General features: G+C 38.4%; 1 long non-coding RNA gene across 11 annotated transcripts in view; it reads left to right on the top strand.

Moving 5' to 3' along the window:
• The first annotated feature begins 11927 nt into the window (after nt 1-11927).
• LOC311442568 overlaps nt 11928-18247 on the top strand; it is a 259074-nt gene continuing 252754 nt past the window's right edge. For all 11 annotated transcript variants that reach the window (XR_014696743.1, XR_014696744.1, XR_014696745.1 and 8 more), the window contains exon 1: nt 11928-12049. This is a non-coding gene — a long non-coding RNA (uncharacterized lncRNA). The remainder of the gene's footprint in view (nt 12050-18247) is intronic.

Raw genomic sequence — 18247 nt, 5'->3', positions numbered from 1 at the left:
CCTAAGAAAAACAAGTATTTTGGTATTGTTCTGTTCTTGGGGATCTTTGTTTTGTCTAGGAAGTAATTAGATGCTCACAAACAGAAGGGGAGAGGACCACTGACTCAGATAACAGGATTTCAGAGTAAGGGCCAGCTTAGTCCTGAACCATTTTTGGATGTTTGTGTATCTAACTTATTTGTTAGCAAACCACGTGTTTTACTGATGGCTTTGCAGTTTTTTTTTTTTTTTTTTTTTTTTTCCTTTCTTTTTTTTTTTTTCTTTTTTTTTTTTTCCCCCTCTGGTCTGCTGGTGTGAGGGCTTCTTTGTGAAGAAATCACTGCAATTGGAGCAGTTTGGGGTACAGGTAGCAAGTCTGTAGGTGTAACTAGCAAAAAGGGCCACAGCAATCACTGATAGTTTCTGTCACAAATAGTTTAAAAGTTTGTTGGTTTTGTTCTTGTTTTCATTCTTCTTGTTTGTTTTTAGTATTTTTACGTGATGAAAGGACCTGACCCTTCAGTCAGTTAAATATGTGTGGATCTGAATAATCCTATTGACTGCCAATTGACAGTAAATTTATCTGTGGTAAAGTGCCTATAGAAGCTGGTGTTAGCTGTAGATTTTCCAACACAAGAGGAAAAGAGAAACCAGTCCTGTTGTGAACTGGGCAGAGGATGTACCTTGGCAGCCCACAAAAAAAGCTTGTTAGGTCCACTGCATCTTGACTAAGCAGCGGCAACAGCGTGATATATTGCTGTCACTACTGAAATTTTATACCTGTGTTGATGTGCACAACAGTAAAAATTGATTTTGATCCTAACATTAAAAAAAGGGGAACAAAATTGTGAATATATGGATAAACTCATCAACAGCTGGTCTGGGGCATAAATTTTACAGGGGAAGTTTTCAGGGGCAGTGATTGCTGCTTTGATGTGTGTTGGCTTCGTGACTAACACCGAGGGGTAGCAATCTGTGCCTGTGGCTGTAAATGCTGTGATAAGACAGATGACTGCTAAATTGCCCTTGCTGCTGCTAGCTTTGTGATATATCTGAGTATATAAGTGTTTATAAAAATTATTTACACCATACCTTCGCTTTCTTTGTATTTCAGGGTAGCACTTAGCCGAGATAGAGAAGTAGGCCTGTGAACAGCCAAGGGGAATAAAATTGTCACTGGATTGCTGGCAGACTTTGAAATGAAAATGCCATGTATGTTTTCAATGTTTTTCTTTAACTAAGAATAAAAAATGAATGTTTAAGGCATAAGTCAAGTTGAAAATGATAATTATAGAAAAAATAGAAAAAGAAAATGGGAAATTAGAGACATGAGTCACATGATTCTTAGGTATAGACAGAACACAAAATTCACTGCTTGGACTGATGCCTTTGCAGCTGAGAAATCCTTTAATTATTTTTGTTTAATAGTGATTCATTTGGCACACTGAAGTAAAGGGAATAGAGGAAAATATATTTTTTTTCAAGTCTACTGTATGCGTAGTTTAGAGTTAATCTACAAATATTTCCAGTAAAAATTTTTGTTGTGTTGCATTGGGTCTTGTAAAAAGTGAGGATTTTATGGCATTTTCCACCTCTCTGTTCTCAAGTGGACCTTGAATGCAAAGACTACAGAAAAAAAGCCTCTTTGGAAAAGTTAGTTGTGACTGCTTAAACACTAACTGTTAGTAAATTAAAATAAGCATTCTTTGTATAATTTATGATTTGTTTGTTTTAGAGGCTGGAAAGTCTGGAGTGGTGCTTGCAGAAGTGTGTTTTCTTTTTTTTTTTTTTTCTTTTGCTTAGTTTTCATGGCTTGCAATGAGAAAAGGCATCATGTTAATCATATGCAAATGGAAATGCAGATTTCTTATGAGAGGTATCAGGAGTAACATTTTCCACTGTGTTACTATGCTTCTGTAAATTGGGACACAGTTCATTAGGAGTCTGTCTTGCTGCAGGCTGGCTGTCACTGCATGTTCCCACCCAGTGGTGCTCATGAGCAGTGGGATCAAAAATAACCAGTTGGGAGACAATAAAATGAGAAGGAGATAGATGATGATAAAGATGTCTTGGGAGTGAATTCCATCTGCATGGTACTCTTAAAGAGCTGTTGACTGCATACAGTGCATTAGCCTGTTAAAATGCATAGGAGAGGAGACTTAAAGAAGGAAGCTGGCTTGCTGATGGCTACACAAACCCCATAAAGGTTGTGAGGGTCCACGCACTGTGCCCCTGCACAGCTGGTGCTGGATGCCATTGCTCAGAAATCTTCATGCTACTTTTGAGCAACAGGCGAGTCTCTATTTTGAATATGAATGAGTGAAGTCAACTGCCCCTTAATTTATACACATTGCCAGAGACTGTCCCAGGGTTTGGAATTAAATACTCCAGCACAAATCTCTTTAAACCTCTCCTAAATAAGAAATTATGCTAAAGCTCTTTAGTAAGGAGGTTCTCCCCCCTGTTGAAATAAAAATCAATTATGTTTGCTCTGCTGTGAACAATGTCGCTCCGTAGCCTTGCTTTCTAATTGGGTAATGCCTTAATGACCTGCTGGGAGGCTGTGATGCATTGCTTTGGACCCTCTCTGCAGGCTTTTAGACTACCAGTCAGATGTCAATGAAGCTTGACTCAATAGGGGTTCTTTTTCTAAAATTCCATTATTCATCAGGGTTTATGCACTAAAATGATCACAAAATAAAACCTTCACATCAAGCAGAGTTAAATAGAATTATGGATGCTTTACTTCATTGTTAGACCCTGAGATTGTCACTGGATTAAAATTAGGTTCTTTTTTATTTGTTAAATTTGATGAAAACATTTTCTCAGTTTTGGATTTTTCTGTTAAGTATTGAAAGAAGCAACTTTACATTTTTTTTTAAGGTGGTATTTTAAATGAGTTTTATCTATTACCTCTTATTTTAAACCATGAAACAAATGTTTAAAAAATCTTACAGTCAGTTAATGATAAGTGTGAGACCATTTATTTCACTTAATAACTTTGTTGAATCATTCTGTTTTTCTATCAGAATTGATGTGAATAAGACAAAAATCCCATATTTGCTCATGTTTTCTTTCTGATGGCTAATATAGACCAGTAAAATGAAATTTTAAAAAATCTTGTAAGCTGTTTTGCAAAGCTGGTTTCTGAAAAGGGTTGCTGCCAGTACTGGAGGGAGTTCTCTTTGGAGCAGCAAGGACCATCATTTCCTTCTCATGGAGAAGATGCTTTCCATGATGAGAGCCTGAGGATATATAAAGATAAGGAAGGTAAATTTAAGCTGGAAAAGCACAATTAGTACACACACATATACACAGATACATGTATTATTCAGTTTGGAAAGTTAAAAGGAAATGACAAAGGAATGTTTTTGTAACAACCTCAAGAAAAGTTTTGAGGCCCTTTAAACACAACTCTCTTATGCAGTAAAAAATTAGGAGTTACCATGGCAACTGCATGTAATAATTTATTCATACCACCTCTGGAACACATATCACCTTCTTAAAGTGACTGATTGTGTTGTGTTAAATGTATGTATTTCAAAATTAATAAGGAAGTCATCTCATTATGATCAAATGCCATTTTTCCTCCAGGTTATGAGTGAGATGGACAACAGTGTATTTGGCTTTACTTCTTCAGGTCCACATGTTAAGAAAAATTCTCTAATTTTTTTCCTTCGGGTTTTCAAATAAGGCCAGAAGAGTGTATCTCTGAGCTACATCATACACACTAAACATTGTATTTCAGTCACCCAGTTCTTTCCATTGTTTCCTGATTAGTACCATCATGTTTACTTTTAAAAAATTGCAATAGGAGATAAAAGAATCCATATACTTATTATAATTGTCTAGCATGCAGGTACAATCTATGATTTACAGTCTATCTTTAGGAATATATAGGATCCTCTTATCTTCCTGATTAGCACAGAGGAAAATAAATGATGTTTCATTTCACACATGAAGGAGATTGACACAGTTGTTTTCCTAAAGCCTTGGAAAGCTACATTAAAACTGGGATCCCAGCCATTTAGGCAATGTATCTTAGTCCAGTATTTAGATTTTTTTTTTTTTTGCATTTATGAAGGTTCCATCAACGTCTGTATCTCTTCAGTTGCAAACTAGGTCATGAAAGGTAGTTCTAAGTAGAGTTTTCAGTATCTGCTTGCAACTTCAAAAAAACCCATTTTCTCCTCTGTTGTTCAGTATTTAAGCAGCCTGTCCAAATGAGCTGTGTTAAATTGTCTCCAGGAAAGAACACCCACCACAGTTACGACTGACTACACCGGTTTCTCAAAACAGCGGTACCCAGCCCCCAGATCCGTTTTTGCCCCCGCGCACAATTAGAATGATAAGCTTTGAAATTTCAGAAGTTCGCAGCATTATTTTTTATACGAAAAGCCTTCAATCCTCGATTAATATGTTACACCTTGTCAAGAACAAAGCATATTTAGAATAATTGGTGACTTCATAGTTTTAGTATTGATCAATTACTTAGGGCGAGAGCGTGAGCTGGAGATCTGGTATGTTACAGGCTCAGCAAATGCTGGCCTCGGGAGAGGCTTGTTATGGATACAGCCCTTGTGTTTGATCTGTAAAAGCTAAAAGCTGTTCTGTTGTATAACACCATACCCTCACCCCTATCGTGCAAGAACCGTTCTCCGCACATCTAATTCTAATCATTACAGTAAATAAACTTGAACTTGGAATACAGTCAAGAGCACTTGCTCATGTTTTCATAAACACTTAGGAAAGGACCCAAGTTTCTGGTAGCCAGTATTAAAACCGTAGCTGAAATACTCATTCCAGCTGTCCCAAACTAGACTTTCTTCCAGGATGCACTTAGAGAATTATGGGACTCTAGGAGGTGACATGACACTCCTCAGGAAACCGTAAAGTCTTTTGGCCCTCAAATACAGGACTGCAAAAGTCATTAGAATTACTTTATTCATAATCCTTCTGGAGGTATATTTTATACTTCCATCTTCCATCCCTCCACCTCCTTCCACCCCCCAAAAATGAAAATGAAAACAAAACCAACCAACAAACAAAATGAGACAAATGCCTGTAGATCTGTTTGCTTGTTGGGCTTAAACACTTTAATTCTCATGTTTTGTAAGGCATGGTGGGAGACAAACCTGTTTTGTATTTGAAAGAGTACAAAATAACTACAGAAATGAATGTACCAGTGATGTTTGCTGGCATTGAGCTACACTGTTAAAGTTATAGAACATCAGTTGGCCAATGGGCTTACCATTACCAGCAGTGCAGACCTCTCTGCTCACCAGAGAATGAAAGGGTATATTCAACTTTGATACATGTAGAAGTTTATGGAAGGGCATTAATTTGCTGTTGGGTGAATTGATAGTATAAGTTCAAAAAAGCTGGACAACAGACTGGATCGGATCTTGAGGTAGATTTTCAGATCTTCAACTCTTCTCTGTGTTGTTGTTTTAAGTGCTCCAAAATATCATAATGCTGCTTGAGGATTTCTTTTATGAAATGGTGAGAGTCTGGGGAACACCTGCCCCACTTGAGACAAGTATGAGACTTGTCCAAGCTTGTTCAGATTGAATTTCTTAAAATAGTTTCTTAAGTGTTATCTAGGATTTGTGCTGTTCACTTTGAGAGGAGTTGCATCACCCTGAAGGACGGAATGCTTGACTTCTCCTGTCTAGTAGCATCCAGTTATAATTTAAGCAGCTTTTTATCTAACTATGGGACATCCCTTGTAAGTTTTCAAAGAAAAAACAAAATGCTTTAATGAGAAGACCTGTTAAATTCTAACTTAATTTTAAATATTCTGTGTTTTTCTTTCTCATAATATGTTAAGAAAAATGAGAAAATAGTTGTTGCTTTATAATCAGTCGTGTGTGTAAAAGAAATGTTATCAGTGGGGTTGATACTGAAGCAGATACCTTTCTCTCAGTAGGAGTCCAACATTAGCTCAAATTAGCTTATTTTTTCACTGACACATCCACACATGCACTCATGCATACACATTCACTGTGTAAAAGGAACTCTGAGAAAGAGAAGTGCATATTTCTAGAAGAGGTGCCCAGCTGAAATTTTTGGCTGCTACACTTATCAAAGATGAGAGCTACAGAAATAAAACAACTGCTGTGGATTGTCAGCTTTTACATGGCTTCCATGCCTTTACACAGTCCCACTTACTGGAAAAACTATAGAGAGAAAAATATCTTCAGGTGCCAACTTCTTTCCTGACCCATATCTTCCCTGATTGATTGCAGATTTCTATTAGGACCTTAGCTGATAATTTTGCAGACTTCTGCAAACTTCTTGAATGTCTTAAAAACATGGTCTTTTCTGATAGACTTAACTGTAATAGTAACATTTTGGTGTAGAACTGAATGACAAAATCTTTTCATCTTTCCTTTTCTTTCACTTAGTGAAATGTTGACATTATTATAATGTCATGTCAATACATGGCTCCAAAAGATTGTGTAAGTTTTCATTTAGTGGATTTGTAATGAATACTTTACATATGACATCACAGATTTGCCTAGGCCAAGACTCTACCATGTGAAGTCATATTAAAAATACTAAACTGGGTTCATAGTCACTACGTTAACTTCTAAAAGAAAATTTATAGAAAAATAATACTTTACCATCAGAGTGCTGGCATTTTCTGTTTCTCAGATGCAGAATGTGATTCTGCAGCCCTTCTGCTCATAAAGCCCTTGTTGAAATTAGTTTACTGAAAGGTATTTTTCCATGAAAACATTGCCTAATGTCACTTAGAAGTGTGACTGAGATGTCTGTCTTTGTGCTAGCACAGGAGGTTATTAGTCCCTGCCCTGATCACAAAACCATTGTGAATAAATATAAGCTCAATAATTTCATGAGCCTACTCCTGTATCCTTCCTGTTTTCTTTCAATTCATCTTGCAAATTGCTCTCTTTTATTGCTTTTAATTTCAGGGACTGTTTGTGATTTATTAGTACTTGTGATGTTCACCATGAGATGTCTTATGCTATTGCCACATTAGCAAATAAATCAGTGTAATAAGAGCAGATTAGTTGACTAAAGAAGTTGGTGCTGAGGTTTCTGTACCCACTGCAATACTTCTGAAGAACTACATGTACTTTGAATTTATTCCGAAGAAAAACCTCCAGTCTGGTCTCCTGAGATAAGTTTCAACATCACGACCACGGTATAAAGCCGCCTGAAGAGGCAGCTATTGGTTCAAACCCCACTTCCCTGTACATTGGTTCACACCTGAAGACAAAATTCCAGTTCAGTCCTCTCTGAAAGGAATCAACATTGCTTTGTGAATCAAACCAGCACAATGGTGACTGGGTTCAGGTGGAGCCTTGCTTCAGAGCTGCTCCACTGCTGCAAACTGAAATGCACGTGTAGGCACAGGTCAGCTTCTGATCTGAGGAAAGTTCTCTGAATTTCTGAAAGCTAGATCTCTGCAAGGTATCTCAAACCGGACAGTTAGAATATTAGTCACTTTTGAAAGTGTAGATCACAGTAAGAAAAAAAAAGAAAAAAAGAGATGGTTTAACCGTGTCAGTGCATAAGAGTAGTTGTGCTGCCATTGTATAGGAGTAGTTGTGCTACTGATACAGAACAGTAAAGCGGCTTCGCTGAAAAATGAAGTTCCCAGAGACTGAAATACTAAAAATTCGGATAAATTTGGGGGAATTATTTCAACCATAATTTGGAAGCTTAAGTAGGATAGCATTTTTAACATATTAACATCTTTTTTTAATAGATGGAAGATTTTCAGACTTTCAAAACATTTCACATTGGGTTGGAAGACAGCTAACTTCTTAAAAATCTGCCAGAAAGCCAGAGCCATTTCTGTTTCAGTTCATTTTTTTTTTTCCTGATTTTTTTTTTTTTTTTTTTTTTTTTTTTTTGTTAAAACCACAAAATGGGAAAATCAATTTATTCACCTGCTGCTTCTTATGTTTAATTAGCTTCAGATGCAGAATCTTAAATTCTATTCTTCTCCAGGGAGAGGCTGTGTCAAAATTTTCTGTAAAGCAGTTTCTGTAAATCAGAGCATTATATAAATAAAAGGAATGGAGCTTAGAGCATTGCTACTTCTCTGCTTTCATCATCAGCCAGAGACTTCTGTATTTTAAAAAGATTCTTGTGCTCTGCTTCTGGTTCCAGCCTGAACCAGGAATTTCAGACACCTGATGAAACATGGAGAGACGTGAAGTGAAAGCACGTGCGGCTCTGGTGTGGTTCTTGCTCCACCTTTACCAGTTCACCCATTTACAGGCAAGGTGAATCCAATATGATGAAGCCTTGTGGTCATGCATGAGCAGACTTCCGATGGAACAACATGAAACCTAGGGCACTGCTAGTTGAGCTTGGGTGGATTCAGCAGTGCTGATGCAGGACACCACCATACTGGGCTACCTGCTTGGTGCTGTCCCTTTTTGCCCTTCGTAGGCACTCCTCACCCCCATGGCGACACAGAAGAGATGCATGCTCATGCCACTCCGGTTCAGCCTGGCATCTAGGTGCAACCCACCTTCTTTGGCAGTTCAAGCTAAAAGGTCTCAGCTGGCCATGCAGCACTGGAGGTGGACACAAGGCAGATCAAGGTTCCCCTGTTGGCCAATATTTCTGGAGTCTGCCTGTCCAGCAGAGCTCTGACACAGGCAGGCTTAATTCAAATTCGAGTGCATCATTTTGCATCTGCGTTATCTCTTTACTGTACGCGTTTTGGGGAGGTTTCTTTGTAATATACCATACAATATATTAGAATATTTAACAGTGAGCCACCACTGTTCCAGTAATTTGAAATTCCTGAACTGGAAATTAAAATAAAGCTAAAAGCACGTTCTCTCAGGCCCTTTAATATCTTACAATTGTTAGAGGATATTGAAGTGCTTTGCCAGGGACATACCTCCCTTCTGATGTAGTACACAGGAACCTGGATTTGAAAAGGTTGACTGATTTACCCAATAACAGTTTGGTGGCAAAATTTAGTTCCCAATCCCAGGCCCAACCAATAGCTCTTGCTACCTCTCTTTAGGGATAAATTGATTTAAGTAGAGTCATAAAGCTGCACTGTTTGGGTGAGTTAATAATTCTGAATCATTCTGGGGTAGCTGGTTTGCAGTAAACAGACAAAAAGTGAAGAGAAAACTCTTGTCACAATTTTGCATGTGAATACAGACATGCACCAAGCTGATGAAAGGGATAAAATGGTCCAGGAGCACATCTTTACCATGTGATCCTATTTCACACAATTGGTGCTCCTGGTTTTTGTAGAAGCTGTTCCTAGAATTCGTCTGTCTATGAGGAGGCAGAAATGCTCTGCCCTAGGGATAACAATTGAGGGAAAAAAAAAAGTGTTTCTTAAAATCCTCAGTAAAAGCCTTTCTGCTTTGTCTAGAGCTCATTAGAAAGTTTAAAGAAAACCAAATGTCATGTTTAAATGCTTTTTCCCCCTCAGTTTTATAGATAGTTAAATGGCACACAGGTTGTGGCTGTCTCAGCTATCAAAAGCTAAGAAAGGAGGTTAAAAGACCCCAGGGATCCTTCACATTAATTACTACCACTGTCAGTTGGTGTGAAACCACGTATGGGCCTTTTAGAAAGGAAGAAAGTGTAATTTGTGCTTTCAGTTTAGTCTGAAACAAATCCTACACATACCGATGGTATATACTCACGTGTAAGAATGACTAATTTCTTTCTACTGCATTCTTGTAGTTAATCTGGAAAAAATTTATGGGAAACCCCCTCACCCTGCCCCAATAATTCCAAATGAATTTTAGCAATGTGAATTGGCAGAGTCTGTAAAACTGACTTGAATTAATTGGAAGCCTAATCCACGGAAATTCACTAAAAAATGCATTATTCACTCCAGTGTAACAGCAGGGAGGAGAAATGAAAGAAACAGAGAGGAAAAGCAGAAGCAGCACCTAAGGCAAAGGGCTGTCATTTGAATTTCATAACCGAGGTTGAGACAAAGACACCTCTTTGTCCAAGCAAACTACCTTCTGAAAGGGAAAATCTGAAGAAAATACAACGCTACACAGCCTGGACTCTGCATCTCCCATCTATTACAGCAATGCACAAGAACAAACAAAGTGCAATCAAGTTTCCACAGCACTGCAGCACAGCACTTAGGATACATTTGCCCCACCGTCTCCCACTTGATTTTGTCTTTTGTTGACAGCCTGCTGAGAGACACATACAAAACAGAATTGAGGTGCACCACAGCCACAAGAAGGCTGTTTTGAAATCCCTTCCCACACCTGCATCCTGCCCCATGTGATGGCAAACAAAAAAGAGACATTACATGCAAGCTACTAATTTTCTGTATGCATGCAGAGAAGTAGCAAAGGTTGAAAAGAGAAATTATCGGAGTATGTAGCTGACAATTGACAATTATCTTGACAACTGGTGATTCTCTTGCATTACCTAGCAAATATACCTCAGGAGGCTAGAGAAAGACAATAGGAGCTGGAAGGAGAGCAGATGAAAACCTGTTTTTCATTTTTAAGAGTTAGCTGAAAAGCCATAGACTATAGCATAATCCTATTCCTTCTTATGAAGATAGGTATTATAATTAGGAAAGATGACTTCAAATTAAGTCCTCTCCTGAGTAGGAAACATGCAGAAACATGTTTAAGGTTGTTCCATCACACAGCCAAGGTCCTAAGCAGGGCACTGGCTGCCAACTATGCAGCAGCACAGCAGAGCGGTTGTCTGCAGATTCTGAGAGCTGAACAGGATCTGGGGTGGGCCAAGCACCAGGTGCTGGGCCACACTGCTGCATGTACAGGAGCAGAAGGAACCCTTCTGACAGCAGGGATTTGTTCGATCAGCTCAGGCACCTGCTAAATCCTCATCCTAGCAAGCCTGTCCCCTGTGGTTTCACTCGGCAATGTTATGCTTCTCCTAAAGTCTTCTGTAGTATTCTGCATGGAGCTCACCCTTTTTGAAGAGATACCATGTTAATTCATCCTAGTAAGGAGCATAGTTTGCCTACCAAAATTTGGCATGCGGACATATTTTTATCTTGGGAATGCAGCATTTTGAGAAAAAAAAAAAAAAAAAAAAAAAAAAAAAAGAGCAAATAATTGAAGTCTTCCTTAGGGGAGGAGAAACTGAGAAAGCAGTCTTGTTCTTGCAGAAATACAAATGCTCTTTTTTACTCTCCTCAGCAGAAGCACGGAGAAAGTTAAAGCGTGGAGCTGGCTTGTTATTTTTAATTAGTGCTGCATCCCCAATGCACTATGACCTGCTTTTTGGCTTTGCCACATCCATGTTTTATGATGTGTAATCTCCCAGTGTCTGTTTCCGCCATCTATAAATTGGGCTGTGTGCAGCCACGCTGCTGGCTATACACAGGCACGGGGAAGAAGGAGGAGGAGGAGGAGGAGGCTGTGCTGCCTCCCAGCTGCTCCCTGGCACTGCCTGCAATACGCATGTAAAACCGCTGCTCTGCTTACATGTGCACACCTTGCAGGCGGGATGTGGACGCTAATTACTTATTGTTTGAGGAGTGCTTTAGGATATTTGGGTGAAAGTGCAACTGAATAGAAAATGATTGAATTAATTTTCAGGTTGGTGTAATCCTGATAGAAGCAGGAAAGGGTAACCATGGCCCACATCCACTTTGGATCCTGACCTGCACAGGCACAGATGGAGAGCTTCTGTGTTCCTCAAGGGGAGCAGGTGGGGCAGAGGGTGATCTTGCTGTGGCCTGAACATGTGCCTTTTGTTAGACTATTGGAGAAGGTGGCTGCTTCACAGAGGTTTAACATATTAAAAAGTACAGCCGATTCTGATGAAAGTCATGTTCTTCATGCCTAACACAGGTTATTTGGTGTTCTGTGATGGGATGGGATACGGGTGTGCCATACAGCAGCAATCCTCTGCAATAAGCTAATGAAGGGCCTAATTACTTTCTTTAGCTATGACTGAGAAACTGATTAGAAGCAGCTGCTGCAACTCTGGCTGCCCTGGTTAGATGGGGCAGGAGACAGAGGTATGGGGCTACCCTGGGAGCTACCAGAGGGAGAAGACAGGGTGAAGTGCAAGGCAGAGGGGCAAGGTTCCTGCTGCTCACCAGGTATTTGCATATAAAGCATAGAAAGAGGGTCTGGGGTTTTCTCCCCTGCTAACTGGGGGGTGTGGGGAGGAGGAGAGCTAAAGGTGCAAAGGGCAAGTGAAGTCTATAGGGGGGTATAACCTATCGTTCTTTGGTATGTGAAATTAATCCTTGTTGGACTGGGAAGGGTGAGCCCTTAAGCTATGTGGAAGGAAAAATCTGCATTTTGTGCCCAAAATATGGTATGAATAAATTGTCTGTTTGACACTCTAAGAGTCTTTTTTGCAATTTAAAACTCATTTGCTGTGGAAACTCTATAAGCTTTTCTGTAATCTCTAATATGTTTGATTAGAAAAATCATGTATGTGTAATGATGTGAGAAGCTGGCCACGTGTCTGGTTACTCTGGAAAGTAATTTCCTTCAGCTCTAGTTTACAAACCTACATCAGCAGAGAAGAATTTGCAGAGGTCAAACTCCTCTTATTTCTCCCCACCAACATATGACTTTCTCGGTTTCCCAATCTCCTTCAAAAATAAAAAAGACTTTTAGAATTCGGTGCCTGAAAAAAAAAAATAAAATCTTAGTCTCTGTCCTTCTTTTCTACTGTATAGAAATCACGGTGTATGTAGTACTAAAGTTGTTAGGAAAGCAGGAGGAACACCCCCATCAGCTTCTCTGATAGGATCTTTCTTTTTGGCACATACAGGCATGTTCTTCTCATCACAAAACCAAACAATAATATCCAGTTAATCAAGGTTTGATTTTTGGAGCCTGTGAATCTCCCATTGTTTTTGTACATGGCATTAGCATCAGGTACTTCTCAGGTCTCTACATTCAATTATTAAGATGGTGATTAGGGTTTTTTTGTTTGTTTGTTTGAATGTGTTTGTGCAAATGAAGGATTGGTATGGTTTTGGAAGCCTTTCTGGTGGTCTGTGGATGCTGAGAAATCCTTTGCTATCTCCCAGGAGCAGCCTGTTGGCTACTACTATCAGAGTGCTTTGTACTTTGCTTTCACAAGGAGCCATTAACTGAATTATATTCTAGTTACTTGGTTTAGAATTATTTACCTGAAATGTTTTGTAGAACTCATCATTCAAAGGGGAGGTGATACTGCAATAGGATTTAATGAATTGTGTGCCTACAAACACGACGAAGCTCACAACATACGCAAACAACTGCATAACTGATTGTCCTTATAAATGCAACAGCTGAAAGCTGCCCTACTCCTTTCCCAAGCACTGTCAGAATCTGCAAATTAGTTTTCACAGCAACAAGGTAACCATTAGTCACTGATGGGAAACACATGTGCAATTGTGTTGGGCTGCAGTTTGGGAATGCCTGCTTGTGATACAAGGATTTTACATTTAGCGATGCTAATATGAAGGCTGTTGTTAGTTTCTTTGGTGCAAAATCAGACATTAATTATGAATTTATGGCTGTGAATTTAGCATGGTGCTTGGAGACGTGCTGCCATCTTGTTGAAGAACTTAGCCTGCTCTTTATTCTATTTTTTTTGACAGTAAGATCATACAGATCTTGAGATAAGGCTAAATATATGGTTTATTCATTGCTTATTTATATCCGTATTCATGGCTTGAATCAGTGTTGGGGCCTGTACTGCAGATTTGGTCTGATTCCTGGAGCTTTCCAACCAGCTGCATCCGGTGCTAGAGACTGGGGTGTGTGAGCGTTGCGGTGGTAGTGTGCAGCACCTGAGCCTGCAGCACCATTTTTTGAATGGCCTCTGCCACCATAGGGGTGAGATGGTTAGTGGTGGGTGGCCTAAAATGGGGAGGGGAACAGATGGAGCCTCCCATGTGCAGCAAATAGCAAAATCGGAGGTCTGTGTATCAGGGCAGAACTTTGTAGGGCAACTCTTAATGTGGGGATTTCTTTCAGGGCTATTTCTGCCTCCTGGGGAAAACAGAGCCCTTCCTTTTTGGGGTGGTCTGCAGGAGAAATACTTTGACCACTTCTCTCAGTAAGAAAAATTTGCAGTAATGACAAGGTGCAGCTAATGGAGGAGGGGAAAAAAAAAAGGGGGAAAATTGTAGTAATGAGAGAGAAAAAGAGGGTTAAAGACAAAAGGTGAAAAGAGAGGGAAAGGTGTCAGATTTCTTTTGGCATTCATGTGCTCTCAATATAGAGTTAGAATATATTTTCCAGAAGAGGATTTCCCCTTACATTTGCAATTCAAAGCTTCTAGCAAATTCCACTGTTTCCCCTGGCATTTCTTCAGCCTCTGTGGATTTTCCAGTTCTGCTTTTCAGATGCAGTGCAATTGTCAAACAGTGGGGTTTTATTTATTTTCTTCCCAGAAGTAATGTGGCTTAAAGTGTACTATGGTATTCCTTAAGGTTTTGGGTTTAAAAACTGAAAAGGTGCAGAGACTTCACTCTGTTATAGATTCCTGGTTTAATTTGTGGTTGTTAGGACTCCTTGGATATCGAATGTTGTCTGTCTTCTTCCTTTGCTTTATTCCCATGAGTGAATAAGATTTGGGATTCTCACTGGTATGGGTAGCTGATGATCTGCAACTACTGCTCAAATAAAATGCCAGTGATGGGCTGTTTAGGACATACTCATAAAAATAAATACCATCAAAATGTACCAAATGTTTGGAGTAAGTACAGAAAGGGACTTTGACATGGCTGTCTTGGGAACAAAAGGACTTCAAAGATAGCCAACTCCATGTGCACATGGGCCCGTCCAAAGTGTCTTTGGAAGCACGTGGGCCCATCCAAAGTCAGCTAGTCTTTTTGAAATTACATACACAATATTTATCTCAATCCAATGATAAACCCTACATATAGTTTCTCTTATTTTTGTCTCCTGGACCTCCTTGTGTGTAAAATTAATGAATGCTTTTTAAAAGTTTTGATTAACATGCATGTTGTTGACAAATAGGATATATTTTCAGCTTGTTAAACCAGGACCACAAAATAAAACTGATTACTGAAGCCTTAATATCTGGAGAGAGCTTTTAAGTTACAGAGTAGAGTAGTTAACATGTGGCTCTTCAGAAGTCCACATGTGCTGAAGATGTGTTAATAAAGTGAAAATTGTTTCAACTTGTTCTGAACTGAAGTAGGATTCTGCTAATGGATCCATTACCAATATGAAGATGTGCAGTAAGGCTTTTGCTAATCACTGCTGTGATGGGCTAGTGAAAGTATTTGGGATAAGCCTTAGTAATAGCTAATTGTATGTGGAGGCCCAGCAACTTGACCAAGCAAAGGGTTTCAAAGGGCTGCATGGGAGAATTCACTTCACAAGAGGCCCCTTTCAGATACTCTCCAGGTTTGGAGCTCCTTTCCATTTAGTACATGTTCTGGGAAAGGACTTTTATAATCCTTCTTTAGAGATATTGCAAGCGAATGCAGTGATGGTTCAATGAAAAAGCATGAAAACAGTAATGGAATTTCTTTTCTTCCCTTTTTCCCCCCTTTCTTTCCTAATAGGCTCTTTAGAAAGTCAGGCCATATGTGTGGAAGCCTTACTAACTAGAGGCCAGATTTGCAAAGAGCAGTGGTAAATTACCAAAATTAATTTGAAAATAAATCTAGAAAGCACACATTCAAGTTCAGAATTGGTACTTAATTGTAAGTTTTTCTTTATTTCGCATCTTAGGACAGTACAAATGTTTTGTTTAATTTCTGAGACTGAAATTTCTTAGGCAGAAAGAGTAATGTTAGGAAAAATATCAAATGCTGCATATTTCACTTCAAAATGGCTCTTTTTATAATAATTTTATTTTTACTTCTCTGTGTCTTAAGACACTTAATACACCTGCAAAAATGAATTTTGGTAGACTATGTAAATGTTTAGGGTGACCTACATATGAAATATATAAATGCATTAGACTGTTTTATGTAACTGAAACTTGGAGAAAGCTAGGGCAGGAGGTATTATTTCTATGTTGGTGTACAGGGATTTTTTTTTTAAGGAATAGCAAAATGTGTTTGGCCAATATGTTTCTCTGTTTATACTTGTTCCTGACATGTTACAGGTATGCACATTGTAGGGCTGTCTTGCTTCTTGCTATTGTGCCAGCATAAGCAGAAAAGATGAATAAATTATAGAAATGATAATCATATCTTAGGAATAGTTTTATGCCCAATTCAGATATGATCTGAACTTTCTGTGGATTACAGAGGTCTCTGAAAACCATCATTTCTACCTCTCATCCATAACAATCTATCAGCTGCCTGCTCTCTTGAAAGGTGAAGAGCTATTAATTGTCAACATAATTCAAAATAAATATTGGTATAGTTGATGTAAAATTGGTATGTTTTAGAACATTCATTGCATATTTAGTGTGATTAGTGTTTTTTAGAGAAAACATATTTCTCATTTCTTCCACCAAAGTGCAGTTAGTTACAGCATAGTCTATCTGGTTGAAGTAATACCTCTTTACGTTAACTTATCTTTCATGATGACATGATCCAAACATTCTGACCAAAAAAAACCACAAAAACAAATCACCACCACCAACAACAAAATAGCAGACACAAAAACCCTCCAGAACACACCTAGCAGAACTGACTATCTTTAAATAGCTCAAAAGTTTTGAAATCAAGCGAATCAAACTTCTTAGCAGCTTGTCTCTTTCATTAATTACTTAAAAGTAAATAAATCTTACTGCTGGAACATCTTGGAAATCACCAAATAGAGCGTGTTAATGGAAGGTAGTGAGTATAAACAAGAGAAGGTTTTTCTTTTGTATAATTTCCATTATCTATTATAAAATACACACTGATTTTCTAGTTTATAAATTCCTTAAACTTTTCCTTTTTCTAAGTGATTTCTCATATGTTACACTTCTTCGACTGCTATACAAAGGCAGTGTAGGCTGTTAAACTTAACTGACTCAGAAAACTGTGGTACTACTTTGTCTTGCTTTGGTCATTTTGCCTTTAGGTTTAAATGTTTTTAGAAGTTCCTACAAATACTGAGAACCAGGAATTTGGAATGACACTGCAGACTAATTGGCAACAACAACAAAATTAAGCATGTTTAAGATGGCAAGAAATAACTGTCCTTCTCTGGCTATCTTTAGGTGAAGGGAGAATAAAATGGAAAAGAACAGCATGGATGATAAAAGATGCTGTTTTTTTTTTCTCTTTCCTGGTGGGTTTTGGAGGTCCCTAGTCTCTAACGAGTCAGGGAAAATAGGGTAGACTTGCTACCTTTCTATACTAGAGAGATAGAAATGGTTATAAAGTGACAAAGAAAAACTGCCAATCGAACAAGTCCAAAGCAACATGGACGAGAAGAAAGGTTTGTGCTGGAAGCTTTTAGGGCTGAGATGTACTGCATTGGTGTTTCACTCCATGTGAAATGGCAGCAAACTAGTAAGAATAAAGGATTCTCTTTTAGCATCCTTATCTCAGAATGTATCAGACTGCTGTTTCTTAAATTATTGGAAAATTACTTCCTTTTGGTGGTCAAATTAATTGTAAGTATGTATTTTAAGCATAATAAAAGGCAGTGTTTGTTTAGAAATGTGTTTTTTCTCTATCTTGATAGTTTACTGGACACTAATTGAGCACAGCTCTGCTTCCTTGTGGCACCACTCAAATTGGCTAGGAACTCTGTGAATTAACAAAGATTTGGCTACAGATGGAACTGGAGGCAAATCATCGTTACATTCAAAACCGATTAATGTTTATACTGTTTTAAATCAATTTGTTTTTTAGCTAGGATGATTGTAAGAATTCTTCTGGGTTTCCTAAGATGAAAGACAACAAGCAAAGAGCTAGTTAGCTGTGTACCTTCTGATTTTAGAAAATGATATAAATTGCAAAATAGAGCTCAACTCTAAAATTTCAGTTATGCTTGTGGAAAAAGATTGCTATTATCACTGTTTTGTAGGATTATTGTAAATCTCAATAGTGTTTGTTGCCTGGGCTTTTGGAAAAATCAGAGATTGAATTGCTTACTTAAACAAGAATATAATAAGCGTTGTGTGAATGTTTCTGCTTTTTCAATTACTTCCAGTATCTTAAAAAGAGCAACTATTACTGAGCTCACAGTTGAAAATTTTTAGTCTGAATCTTCTATTTCTTTCTTCAAGAAAAATGATAATAAGAATGGCCTAATGAGTGTTCTGCAAGGCCTACATGTGTGCTGGAAACCTGGGATAGTTCAACAGTTATGAAGCTCTGTTTTGCTACTGCTGAGGTAGTATGTCTGGCAAACAGCTGAACATAGGA

The sequence above is a fragment of the Aythya ferina genome (genome assembly GCF_964211825.1).
Source record: "Aythya ferina genome assembly, chromosome: 11".
Taxonomy (NCBI): domain Eukaryota; kingdom Metazoa; phylum Chordata; class Aves; order Anseriformes; family Anatidae; genus Aythya; species Aythya ferina.
The sequence above is the reverse complement of the archived record's forward strand: the minus strand, read 5'-3'. Positions and strand labels throughout refer to the sequence as shown.